We start from the raw sequence: 13,457 nt of genomic DNA on the forward strand, positions 1-13,457 counted from the left end.
TTCGTGATTTCAGAATGTGATCGGTAGCCTGAAATACTTGTTCTAGAGAACCTTGTTCTGGTGCTGGAAGAGGGAAAACTTTCTTATGTTCTAGGCGTGAATGTCGGTAGGGAAGTCTAGATCTACCTACATACGCTATTCTGGTAGGATTCTCGTCTTCTACTTCTTCAGTAGAAGAGTCGTTTTCCTTCTCGCTTACTTGTGCTGCTTTACGATTGTCGTGTAACCTTATTATTTCCTTACGAATTTTCTTGTACATACTCTCTATACTACTGAGTGTCTTGTGTCTACCCTCGGCTATATTATCACTCCACCTTGTCAGGACTTTCATTTCGGTTGGATCTTTAGTCGGACAATCTTGTTCCCTTACTAAACAATTGATTAGAAATTTTAATAGCATGAGCTGGGTCTCGGCTTTCCTTTGAGAGATGATTTCGCCAATACTTCCTGGATCATCCCCTGTACGGATGAAACGATACATTCTGTCTAGATCTTCTTTCATATTCGGTAGGGTGTCCAAATACTCGGTCACCCGTCTTACACGCAATGAATATATAACCATATGATCATCGCCTGGGACTGGATCATAACGGCATTCAGTAAGAGCTCGTTTAATATCTGCAACGGACTGCTGTTTGGGCGTACGCTGTAACGCACGTTCATGTAACTCGACTAACGTTACACGTTTGTGTTGGGGCGGGGTACGAGGAGGACCTCCCCCCGCGGATCCTAAACTGGAATCGTCGACTGATACTCTTCGTGCTGGCAGAGTGACCGATGTAGCGGGAATTTGTACTATGGGCTGGACCGGGGGTACCGTAACAGGTGCTGTAACAGGTGCCCCGGTGGCTGGAGGAACAGGAATTACATTATTTACAGGAGCTGGCGGAGCAGGATTTGCATATTCTGGGACTGTGTCGTCCAAATAGGACGAGAGAAAAATATCAGCTGCGGTCGGTTTGTGACGTAGCTTAATCGGAACCAATGGCGGCGGAAAATTACATGATGCTTCCGGGGTTGCTTTTGGCAAACCCTCGGCAAGAAGAGGATACATACCCTTAATGAGGGCATTTCTCTGTCTGTCTGACTGTTCGGCTTTAACTCGTTCACCTATTTCGATTAATTCCCTTTCTTGGGCTCTTTCTGAGGATTCCCTACTTAACTCAGACTTTCTGATTTCTTTTTCTGTTCTTTTATGAGATTCTTTGCGCCATAACTCGATGGCATCTTTCTGTGACTGTCTGGCTTTCTTTTTCCACAATGCTTCTTCTACTCGCATGATGCACTCGGCATCCCATGTGCCTGATACGGGCCATCTATACTTTTCTTCTAATTCCTTTGTGTACTCTACCCATAAATCTAGATATAATATGGCACTTATGCCATGCTTGTGATACATAAAATGACCTGGACTGTCCCTAGGCGGGACAGGAACTGCTTCCTCGAGCAGACCTTTTCTAGTTTTTAACTGACGTAACTTCGTGAACAGAGGCATAACTAAGGCTGGAGTCTGGACACAAATACAATACACGATAAAACACAATAATAATAACTGAAACAAATCACTCATACCACGACATTGAAAACACATGAAATAACATTTAAAAATAACGGTTCGGACAGAATACTATCTGGAATACTGAAAACAGAACACATGAATTTCTCGAGAACAGAACTTACTAGAACAGACTAGATGCACTGCTAAAACAGTACGAAACTTACCGGTCCCATAAAGAGACACGTCAGGACCCGCATCCACCTAGGTGGACACTTCGTGTTGGATCTGTGTACCCAAACCCACGGACCAGAGACAAAATTACTTGACCCTGTCTAGATACTACCCCAGCAACGGTACTCACCGGGCAGCAAGAACGGAAGGCCTCGGACTGGACTGGACTGCTACGACGACGGACGGACGAACTTCGGACTTCAGTTACAGGTGGGCCTCCGGATACCTCGGACCTTGGACTCTCGGCTTGGGCTCTGGTCGGGACTCGCCGCGTTCCTCCACCGCCTCGTCTGGACGCTGGACCGCAACCTCCGTCTCCTCCGTGGGCCTGAGGGATACTTGAAGCAGAAATATCTGCACGTGCACGGTATGGTTCCGTCACGGCTGCAGAGGATCAGGGGGCCTGCGTGGCTTCTCCGGCGCGTGGGGAAAGGGTGAGTCCCTATTCGGGCGCCATTATGTGGTAAATAAATAATTAATTACCGGTTCTATTTTTGACTGGATACAATATAAACAGATAGCTCAATAAATAAGAGTCAAGATACGAGGTAGCTAGAGTTGACAGGCTTTAATTAAGCATAAAAAGGACAGGAACAGGACAGCCTGCATGGGAATGGGATGGCAGGGGCCCGGCAGCTGCCGGGGCAGGATCTGGGAATGGCTAGCAAACATTAATAACAGTGCACGATATATATAGTTAAACAAAATACATTACAGTCAATACAGTAGGCGTAGCAGTAGGCGGAGTTTGTAGCAGTCGCGAAAGATAAGGCATAAAGTGGGTGTAACAAGAGGTGTGTACAGGGCGTATACATAGACATGTGATACAAACGTAACAGAAGTGTCATAAACGGGGCGGAAACATGGAGGGGGCTACCTGAGCAGCTGGGACCTCTAACCTAGTGGTGCGCGCAAACTGACAATGACGTGTTACTAGGGAGAACTGGGGGCTATGACTTCTGTGCTAGAAGAGGAGACTAAAGTCTGGAGTGTCAGAGCGACATGTACCCAGGCATATCTAGTATCTGGTGTTTAGAGTACATGTTGATAGAATCCAAAAGTTATCAGGGCAAAGGCTAACAGACATTAAGACTGGTGCATGCATTATTCTACATGTAGTACGTGTGCTAGGAATATTCTATGAATATTAATACAGTATTTCTCTTACATGGAGACATAAAGGCTAGACCATGACGGAAACTATTGATGCGATTCAGTAGCTTAGGAATGCAGAGAAGGAGGGCTGGACTGATAACTAGAAACATAACATATTCTTGGCAGACTGTGAGGCAGAGCCAGGCCGGGCCGGGCACTGCGTGGCAAGAAGTAAGCTAAGGGTCAGGGATACAGGTGGGGGCTGTATCGCTCCTCGGAGAGGGTTCAGGAAACAGGAGCTGAATCTGAGTCCGGGCCCTTTTGAGGCCTAGAAACGGGGACAATTCAATGAATTAACGTGCACACTGTAAAATGTGGCAACGTAGGTTTACATGGGCCTAATATTCGTTGCTTTCACGAAGACTGGAAACTGGCATACTAGAGATGGACACAACTGTAATTGCGTCTTTAATCGATCAGAGGGGAATACATGCATATCGATCATGCACATATAACGTAACATGGGGAACACGTAGGCACATACAACATGGCAAAATTTACTTTTCCACACGTTGAGCGCCGAGCGCTGGTCAGGCATAACCACAGGCAGTCGCACCCAGTTTAGGAAGGCATCTAAGCGCGTCTGGTCATGTTGAACACTGGACTCATATAATGCCACGCAATGTCGTAATTACCATGCCAGCAACCAACCTGCTCTATCCGATGTTGCATGTATGCGCGCATAATGTGCTGCATAATTCAGGCATCTAAGTCTCTCCAGTAGTTTGAAGTGTTTGCTGCGCATCTTGTCTAGTCGCTGTGAGCCTCCTGAGCATGTTGCCACCCCGTCTCATGTCACAAGAGCTCGTGTTCAGTCCTGCTAACTGTTTTGCTCAGTTGTGTGCGAATGTTCCATGTAAGCCATAAACTGTGCCCCCTAATGGTGACTTTAAAAGTGTTCAAAAAACGACAAATAACTGTGGGTCTGACAGTAAATTCAAAACATGCTAAGTGTAGCTGGCTATGTGTCTGCTACTCCTCTTGAGATGGAAGACAGACTGGACAGGTTAACTGTCCAGTCTGTCTTCCATCTCAAGAGGAGTAGCAGACACATAGCCAGCTACACTTAGCATGTTTTGAATTTACTGTCAGACCCACAGTTATTTGTCGTTTTTTGAATGCTTGTGTGGGGGATATAACTGTGCCCTGGTCTCAAAACACACCCCTTGAACCCCAAAATAATTGTTAGTTGATTGTAGACTTTAAAAGTGTCCCATTCCAGGTGTGTGCTCCCTTTTGAACCATTTTTAAAGAAACTAAGAACCCTGAAGGTACGAAGGACCTAGGGTGTACATATGTATTACAAAAACAAAAGTCCCTTCCAAGACAGATTAATTAATAAGACATAGAGTTTACAATGAAAAACTACGTATATGAACTCCAAATGGAGACTGAATTCATTTATTTAATCAAACATAAGTTAAACCAAAAGGACACAATGCAAACAATTGAGTGGCAAAGACCACGGTAATCACCAGATTTCCAGGACTCAGGCATTATTCATTAGGGTGACTGCCAACCTGATGCTGATTCTAAGCCACAATACATAAAAGTATCTTTGCTTTTTATGAAAATATACACAAGGTAATTTAAGTCAAGACACTGAAGTCCAAGATGTTGCGAACACGAATCAAGGGATCATCATCAGGACACAAGTATTTATGCCTGAGATCTATGCCTGTTAAATAAGTGAGAGAAAAAGATTTGAAAGGGGTGGAAGAGGGAGTTAAGGAAATAGGAAAGTAAAGAGAAAATAGAGAAAAGGGAGGGACAGTGACGTGAGAGTTTGACCAATTGTGAACAATCACAGTCCTCTGAGCCCAGTATCAAATCCATAAGGTGGGTGTGGTGGTCATAATTAGGTCTACACACCATCTACCGACTGTCAATGAGTTCCACCAGTGTCAAAGTGTAAAAATATTAAAAAATAAAAAAGCCAGAACACTCGAGACTGCGAGGGTGAGAAGCCCGGCTACCAGAATCAATGAGTGGGTAATTGTAAAAGACAGAATCAATGAAACCGTGGTAAAATCCTGTTGAACCATTGTTAGCCTCAAAATACTCTGCTGGCATGGCCCCCCAGAGATGCACAGAATGCTAAGTCTTCTATCGCTGCTGGTTGGAGACGCCAAGTGGGAATGTCTAGATTTACGCTATGCCATAGTGTTGATTGATTATTTTAGCAAATGGGTGGAAGTCAAATTTCTGTCTCAACCCACCACATTTGAGGTAATTGACTTCTTGAAGGAGTTGTTTTGCAGGTAAGGTTTTTCCCATCAGCTTTTCTCCAACAATGGAGTGCAGTTTGTGTCCTCTGAGTTAGTCTCATTCTTAAAATAAAATGGCATAGAGCATGTGAAATCCTCTTTATATCACGTCACCCACAAGGCAATGGACAAGTGGAACGGGCCAATCGCCTGATTAAAGAAACCATCCAAATGGTCTTGAAGTCCCATATTCCTGTTTAGGCAGCACTACGCGCTAGGTTGTGGTCGTACCATACCGCCCCCCACACTACCACTAGTAGAACCCCATTTGAACTCATCAGGGTTAGGGCAGCGATCACACGTTTGCAACCACATTGGTCATTGGCTTGGAAAAAATTGCAAAATGAGAACCACAAAGAGAGTGAGAGCAGAATGAGAAGTCTGGTGGATGAGAGCCAGAAGAGCATGCGCACAAATTATGTCACAAGGAATGCTGTACGAAAGATGTCCGTGAAGGAAGGTGATGTGGTGAGAGTGAAGTATCCCAGGAAGGGTGCCAACATGAGCAAATATAGTGAACCTAGGCGTGTGGTCAAAACAAAGGGTACTGCCGTTCTTCTTGACAATGGTCAATGGTGGAATGGTTCGAAGGTTGCCAGAAGCAGGATCTCTGAGCCTGTGAGCATGCCTAGTGGACTGCAGAATGAAGGTCTGGTGTCCTCTGCTAAGTCGCGCATGGGTGGAGCATGTAGGGATAACACTAATCCTGTGTCTATTGACGATATTCCCAGAGTGTCTCTTCCTGGTGTGGCTACTAGTCCTGTTGATACCATTTGTGATAGGAGAACAATTGTCCCGCCCATAAGATTTAAGGATTATGCAAAGTATTAGCTCATTTTAGGGAAAGCAAAAAAAAAAAATGTTTCCTTTGCTTATTTTAAAACTATGTATTCCAGAGTCGTTTCTTAAAAAACGGGAGAAGATGTAACATGCTGTCACCTCTCACCCTGTCTTGTCCCTTCCCCGTTCCCGTCCTACCTGCTGTGTCTGTGTGCGGGACACCGGCGCACGTTTAGAACGTTTAGATTGAGTGAGTGGAAGCTGTTACTCTAACAGGCATTACATGTCATGCCATGAATACAATTAGTCACTTCCTTCACCTTCTCCTGTCGCCTCGTCATTACAAGCTGCAGGCACGGAGAGTTGTGATCAGAATGTGTGTGCTCTAGGTATTGTACCTGTCCAACGGGGGAAAGTAATGAAGGCAACCCCACTATACGTTCCAATCTGACATGTAGGTCATGAACAGGGGAGTAGAAGGAGTATATTTGCGCATCAGGATTACGGGTGCGCCATATAGCTATCAGGGACCAGTGACGAAGCCAGGCAGTCAACGTCTGTGCGTTTGACAAAGTTGTGGTGTGTTAGGGGCGGGAATGATCTGTCCAGAGCAATGCTAAGTACAGAGTTTAGGTTGCCTCCAATCACCAGGGGATCCCACTCCATCGGGCCAGAACATCAGTCAGTTTGCGTAGGAATGAGGCTTGTTCAGTGTTAATAATAATAATAATACTGGATTTTATACAGCGCGAACAGCTACCTCGCGAGGAGGTGTCCCGGCGCTAGTAGATCACTGATAACCTTAGGCATACAAAATATGGGAGCTAGCGTGGCTGGGAGAAAAGCCAGGTCTTTAGTAATTTCCTAAAGCAGGGTTCGGAGGGGGCCTGTTGAATAACTTGTGGCAAGGAGTTCCACAGAGCGGCGACGTTGGCTGAAAAGGTCCGACCGCCTAGCCGGGCCTTCTTTGCCCGCGGGATGACCAGTTGGACACGGTCATTGGATCGTAGTGCACGGCTTTGAAAGTATCTAGGAAGGCGGTTTTTCAGGTATTGTGGGCAGGAGCCATACAGAGATCTGAACGCAAGTGTCAGAGCTTTGAATTTTATCCTGTTGGCTACTGGTAGCCAATGCAGGGTTCGAAGATGCGGAGAGACTGACTGCTTGAAAGGGATTCGCAGTAACAGTCTCGCAGCCGCATTTTGAACTACCTGAAGCCTATGAGTCAGGTATTTTGGTAGGCCCAGGTATAAACCATTGGCATAATCCAGCCGTGAGGTGACAGTCGCGTGAACAACCGTTTTTCTACAACTCTCCGGTAGGAGCCTTAGGATTTTTGGGAGGTTTCTCAGCTTGCTGAGACAGCATCCGGCCACTTGTTGGACATGGGATGAAAAGGACATGTTATCATCCCATCTCACTCCAAGATTTTTTGCCGAGTGACTTGGTGAGGGGGGCGGGCCCATCTCCGTGGGCCACCAGAGCTCATGGGCGGGGAGGGGACCCTTGCTGAAGAAGATGACTTCGGTTTTATTGGCATTCAACTTTAATTTATTAGTGTTCATCCAGTGTGCTATATCCTGGAGACAACCTTTGAAATTTGAGAAAGAATCATGTGTCATCTCCGAGTACGGAAATACCAACTGGGTGTCGTCGGCATATGAAATTGCCTTGACACCCCAGTTGGCAATTAACGTAAAAAGAGGAGCCAGGTCATATATGGGGTCATATACGGAACCCACAAGAATGCTGTGGCCATTTTGTCTGCCCTTTCTGGTCATATAGCACCCGCCACCTCTGACTCCACCTCTTTTACTATTTAAGGGGTCCCCGCTTTTACCCATATTAGTACTCCCCTGGCCTGAGAGGAACAGTTAGTGCTAAACACTTACCCACGCCTGCACCAGCGGAGGTGGTCTGCCTCCGTCTATGTTAAATGGGTTTCTTGTAAGGGAGCTATATTGGTAGATCTGCATTGTAGGTATAAGTATATAGAATAGTGGCAAGCAGATATGTGTATATCTCTCACGCTCCAAGTGATGATATTTACTTATGCCATGACAAGAGTTTCTTATTTCCTGCATCGCTCACAGTATGCTCTTATATAGCGTGTTTCAGTGTTCAAGTGCAGTCATGTAAGAAGGGATTGGGTGTCTGCTCGTCACTCAATAGGTCTGAGAAGAAAAGCAGGACTCTTAAATGTAACATGTGCAGCTTCATGAGGGCAGACCCATAACGTGGATCTACCCAAACTAAATCACCCAACCATGGCAACTACAGAATGTGCTGGTGTCTGGTGAGGTGTTGCGTGTAATGGGGTGTCAGTGCCGAGTTACCCCAGTAATATCCTGTATGGAGTGCTAGATATGCCCTGTCATGCCTAGTGGTGTCGTGTGGCCTGTTTTGGTGTGACAGGGCTGTTGCCCACGGATTCTTCATTTTAGCCCACATAGGGATCAAAACATCACCCACACAGCGTAAGCACTGGGCCTAACAAATATAGGGCCACCTCATTATGTTCAATGAGTTCTGCAGGGCGTCTGATCTTACGCCCATTCTTATTATGTCATCTGAGGTCTACGGCGAAACGACAGGCAGGGTCAGCGAGTTCGGACCCCCGGACCATGTAGTAGTGGAGTCATCTTCGTTCTGGGACTTGGCTGACTCCACATCTTGGTCTGAGCTCTGTGTCTGGTCATGTGCCGCTGCATTGGGAGCCTCTCTACTTTACGTTATTATCTGCTCTAAGTTAGAGACAGCTGATGGCAGAGCAGGGCGACCCACTCCCCTGCTTCTGCCCCTGTGGTGGCCTCTCTATTCTCAGCGTATCTCCCTCACGTCTCTCGGCAACGTGCGCCCAGCTGCGAGACCAGTGCTTTCCAACCAGTCCCAGGCGTCCAATGGCAAGGCAAAGAAACGGGCAGTGCCCTTCGCCACCACCCATAGCTTGGAATAGCTGAGAGTAGAGTATGTCCAGTCTACAGAGATGGTGTTTCACAGCTTGAAAGGAACTCTGCCATCTCTGTACCTGCGCCATATATTCAGCAGATGGCATAATCTGAGTATTTTGGATAACGATTTCATTCAGTTTGCATGCTTCTCTCAGGACGGTGTCTCTGTTCCTATAGTTCAGCAACCTAAACAGCAGTGGTCTGGGGTTTGCGCCCGTAGCGGCGTGTGAGATGGCACTCTATGTGTGCATCCCACCACGAAGTGGGGTGACAGAGCGTTTCTCATGCATCAGTTCTTTCAGCCAGTTTTCAACATAGGTCATTGGGTCCTGGCCCTCTTCAACTTCCAGCCTACCACTCTCACATTGTTCTGGCGTGACCAGCCTTCCGCATCTTCTAGCCTATCTTCCAAGGTGTTCACCCAGTACAGTAGGCTCTGCAGCGCTGCTGCATTGACATGGGTCATTGACTGTAGTTCTGTCAGAGTTCCAGGCCTGGCGGCACACTATCTCTCAGCTACCATCTGGGGCCTGGCCACACTGTGCCACTACAGTCATCCACACAAGCTGCGGTGGCCGGTGCCAGCCACAGATCCTCCTCCTCCCTCCTCTTTGCTGTGCAGTCGTGTCTGCCACCTCCCGACCTCAGTTGCTGCGTGTCTTGATGGTGTGAGAAGCGGAACCAATCTCCACCTGTCACAGGCTCCCAGCTCCTCCATGCCGGTCATGACCACTTTCTTGCTCCCACGGCAGGTGGTTTGTTTACAACAGCACCGCACACCACATTTCAGAGTGCTGGTTATCTGGAGCAACCTCACTCCCGGCAGTGGTTAGAGCATTGATGTATATGGAGGATTTTACAGGATAATAGGAGTGAGAGGCAGAGCTGTGCTAAGGTGCGTCTGCCATCTTGGCTCGCTAGCCACGCCACCTCTGTAGATTAGAGACTTCTTGAGTCTTGACTTTGGTTGACAAAATGTCTTTTTCCAATGAGACAAAGTCAATACTTCATGTTTGGTAGGGGGGGGTCGATAGAATGAAATAGTTGGATACATCTGATTGAGAGGGTTGTGTATCAGGAGTGTATACATTTGTATAAAAATTAACAAATTCATTTAAAACATCTTTGTCTTTGTCTTTATAAAGACATGACCATTATTGTTGATTAAAGAGTCTATTTTTCTTCTATATTTTTTGACTTTTAAATAATTTGCAAGTAATTTATCCATCCTATTTTGAGCACCATACTATCTAGCAGCATTCATAGTTAAGCCATTAAAAGTTAATTTACTCTGTACTAAATCTTGTACAAAAACATCATGTTTTGAATGATAATATGTGTATTTGACTTTTTTTTATTTTATCAAGAAGGTGGTTTTATTGGGATTCCAGAAGTTTCTTATTATGTGAAACAAAATTAATGATAAAATCTCAGGCTGCATGCTTAAAAGAATCCCATATCATTGCAAATGTAAAATCAGTCATGTTATTAAGTACAAAATTAATTTCCTCAAATTGAGACACAAAATTAACATCTCACAATAAAGAATTGGATAGTTCTATGTTTATAAGTTACCTTAGGGAGACTTACCAGAAACGCCGCCACCGCCAGGAGTCAGGAGAAAGGCCAGGTCCTCAAGCCGCCACCGCCGGGAGTCACACAGTCGGGGACTACATTACCGGCAGGCTTAGCGGCGGCGCGCTACTGACACGGGGAAAGAGCGCCAGCAGGCGCATTTAAACAGCGGACAACCCGGCAGAGCGGGGGAGACTTACCAGAAACGCCACCACCGCCAGGAGTCAGAAGAAAGGCCAGGTCCTCAAGCCGCCACCGCCGGGAGTCACACAGTCACCAAGCCTACTGACACGGGGAAAGAGCGCCAGAAGGCGCATTTAAACAGCGGACAACCCCGCGACGCGGGACGCCGGGCGAAGCCCGGGCCAAGGGCGGGCCCGTTTAAGCCCGTTCAAGACCGGCAGAGGCCGGGACGGGCCACCCCACTAACATTTCAAAATCTTTGTTTCGTGAGTACTTTGGATTTAATTTAAAAAAAAAAAAAATGTGTTATTTATTTTAACTCTCAGTTTTTGTTTGCCCCACGAACAATGCCACCAAAGGAGGTTAAAGGGAAAAATGACACTGCTGCATTCACAGGAGCTATGGACCAATTTATCAAAAAGATTAATTCTGTTGTTGATGAAAGTATTGTCATTATGGAAAGACGGGTTTCCCAGGAATTGGCCATTGCAAGACGATCTTCATTAGGCCAAATAGCCAACGCACAAACTCCTGTTTCCTCGGGTAGAGTTGTATCTAATGGGGAGTCAATGTTTCACCAATTTTAGAAATTATCCCATTGCAGGAAACTAATAGTGATACACTACATGTTACAGATGGGAGCTCCTCTACTGTCTCAGAATCACTCTTATTTTCACCGAATAAATTGCCCACTGTGCCCAACGTTGTCAAGGTGCATAACACAAGACAACAGAAAGGAGCTAATACAGGGACCATTCCCAAGGTGAAGTCGGACCCACCAATTACACACGGTGGTAGGAAGGGAAAAAAAAAAGGGTTCTAAAAATATTATGGAAATACCTGTTGTCAGTGATAGTATAAATGTGGAGCATGATGCATTAGACAATGGGGACATGATCCAACCGACAGGGGGCCACTTAACCACAGGGGCTATGGAAGGAATTGTGAACACTGAGTCCAACATTATTTTTGACACATTGAAACTCTTATTACGTCCACTTGAGGAGAGGTTGTGTAAGGTAGAGACCTATCTAAAACGGATTGAGAGGGATATTAAGGGAATTGCAGAATCCTCCCTAAAAAATGCCAAACCTAATCTAACCCATACGTTATCAAAGGCTAAGGTCACTAAAACAGCAGAGGCATCAGTGGTACCGATGAACCCACCGGTACCAAAAATTACTGAGGGGGTTTCTGAGGCAGCGAAAGAGAGGGATGTATTGGAACCTAAAATAAGCAAGCCAAATAAAAATAGTGTACCACAGGATAGTAATGGCAAAAATCACAGTACAGAAAGCACTACAAAGACCATTAACCTCCCCCCAGAGGTTTGCCCATTTGTGGTTATTCTAGCTGGAGTGCCGGAATTGGGCAAACATGAGGTAGAATCCTCTGGTTCCCTATGGAACAGGGTGGTTCAATGGCTGGATGTTAATAGACCACTACTCCCGCATATGATGGGCAGAATCCTTAATATCAGGCGAGTACCCTGGGTGGGGCATTTGGCAAAAAATATAAATGGGGATTGCATAATAATACATTTTGATAATCCCAGAGTAGTGAAACATATCTGCAACTGGAGGTACCCTAGTTTAGGCACCACTATTCGTCCTTTTCAGCTGACCCATTTCTACCCACCAGGCCACTTTTCATCTAGGGCAGATGGTTGGACAATGGGGCAGCGAAATGGTAGGGGGCCACGAGGTGAGGGCTGGCAAAGGCCGTCTCCTCATTTAGATTATATTTCCACCAACAACCGTTTCAATTGCTTAGATGCAGTTGATTGACTGCAAGATACCCCTCCCCCTCCTCTTTTGGTGCCATCACGTCAAGGGTCTGTAGAACAGGTACCCGAATATCTTAGAGTACCTGATTTAAAAGAGGTAGGAATTAGGGACACTAATGGAGCAGTATGTTCTAGTACAAACCAGGCAGCTGACCTAAAGGGGATAACTGTCACTACAGACCAGTCTTTAAGTGGAGGTATAGTAGAAGAGGCCACAGCCTTAAAGACAGGAATAATCTGTACAGACCTACCAGTAGTGGGCAGGTATGAAGGTTCTCGAACAGGGGCAATCAGAAGCCCAACTACACCTCCACCATTGAGTAGTAGAGGCACAAATGAAGGGTCGAATATAGTTAAATTAGTCTCATGGAATGTAGCAGGGGTGAGTACAAAAACATGTGACCCTGATTGGAATATTTATATGAATACCTTTGATATCTGCGTTTTGCAGGAAACTTGGGCTACAAACCAAATACACAGAGTTGGATATAAAACATATCAGTTAGACGCGGTTCCATCAACCAGAGGACGGGCCTCAGGTGGTTTATTAATATGGGTCAGTGTATCTATCAACATCGGCATAAAAAATCTAAATATTGAGTCTTTGGATCTACTTGCCTGGAAATTACCACTGATGATAAAAGGTTGATATATCTCATCAATGTCTACAAAAGACCATGTCCATCGTATAAGGAGTCACCATGCATTGATAAACTAGAAATCCTTATGGACACTCTGGGCCCAGATGCAAGTGTAATTTTATGTGGGGATATGAACTGTAACTTTGAACCTATTATAGGCATGTATAAATTGTATGAAGAAGAGGATGCCGCTAATGGAATACCTTCCTTAGCTAGCAATGGGGCTGCTGCTGGGACCACTCTAGCTCTTCAGATCACAAGGTTACTCTCAAGCCACGGACTGAGGGCATGTAATGGGCGCCTGCCATCGGACACCCCAAAAGCTTCCACCTTCATGAGGGGTACATGTGAAAGCAAATTAGATTATGTTATTGTTTCATTTGACCTATG

The sequence above is a fragment of the Lissotriton helveticus genome, chromosome 4_2, assembly GCF_964261635.1.
Source record: "Lissotriton helveticus chromosome 4_2, aLisHel1.1, whole genome shotgun sequence".
In the NCBI taxonomy this organism is placed as follows: domain Eukaryota; kingdom Metazoa; phylum Chordata; class Amphibia; order Caudata; family Salamandridae; genus Lissotriton; species Lissotriton helveticus.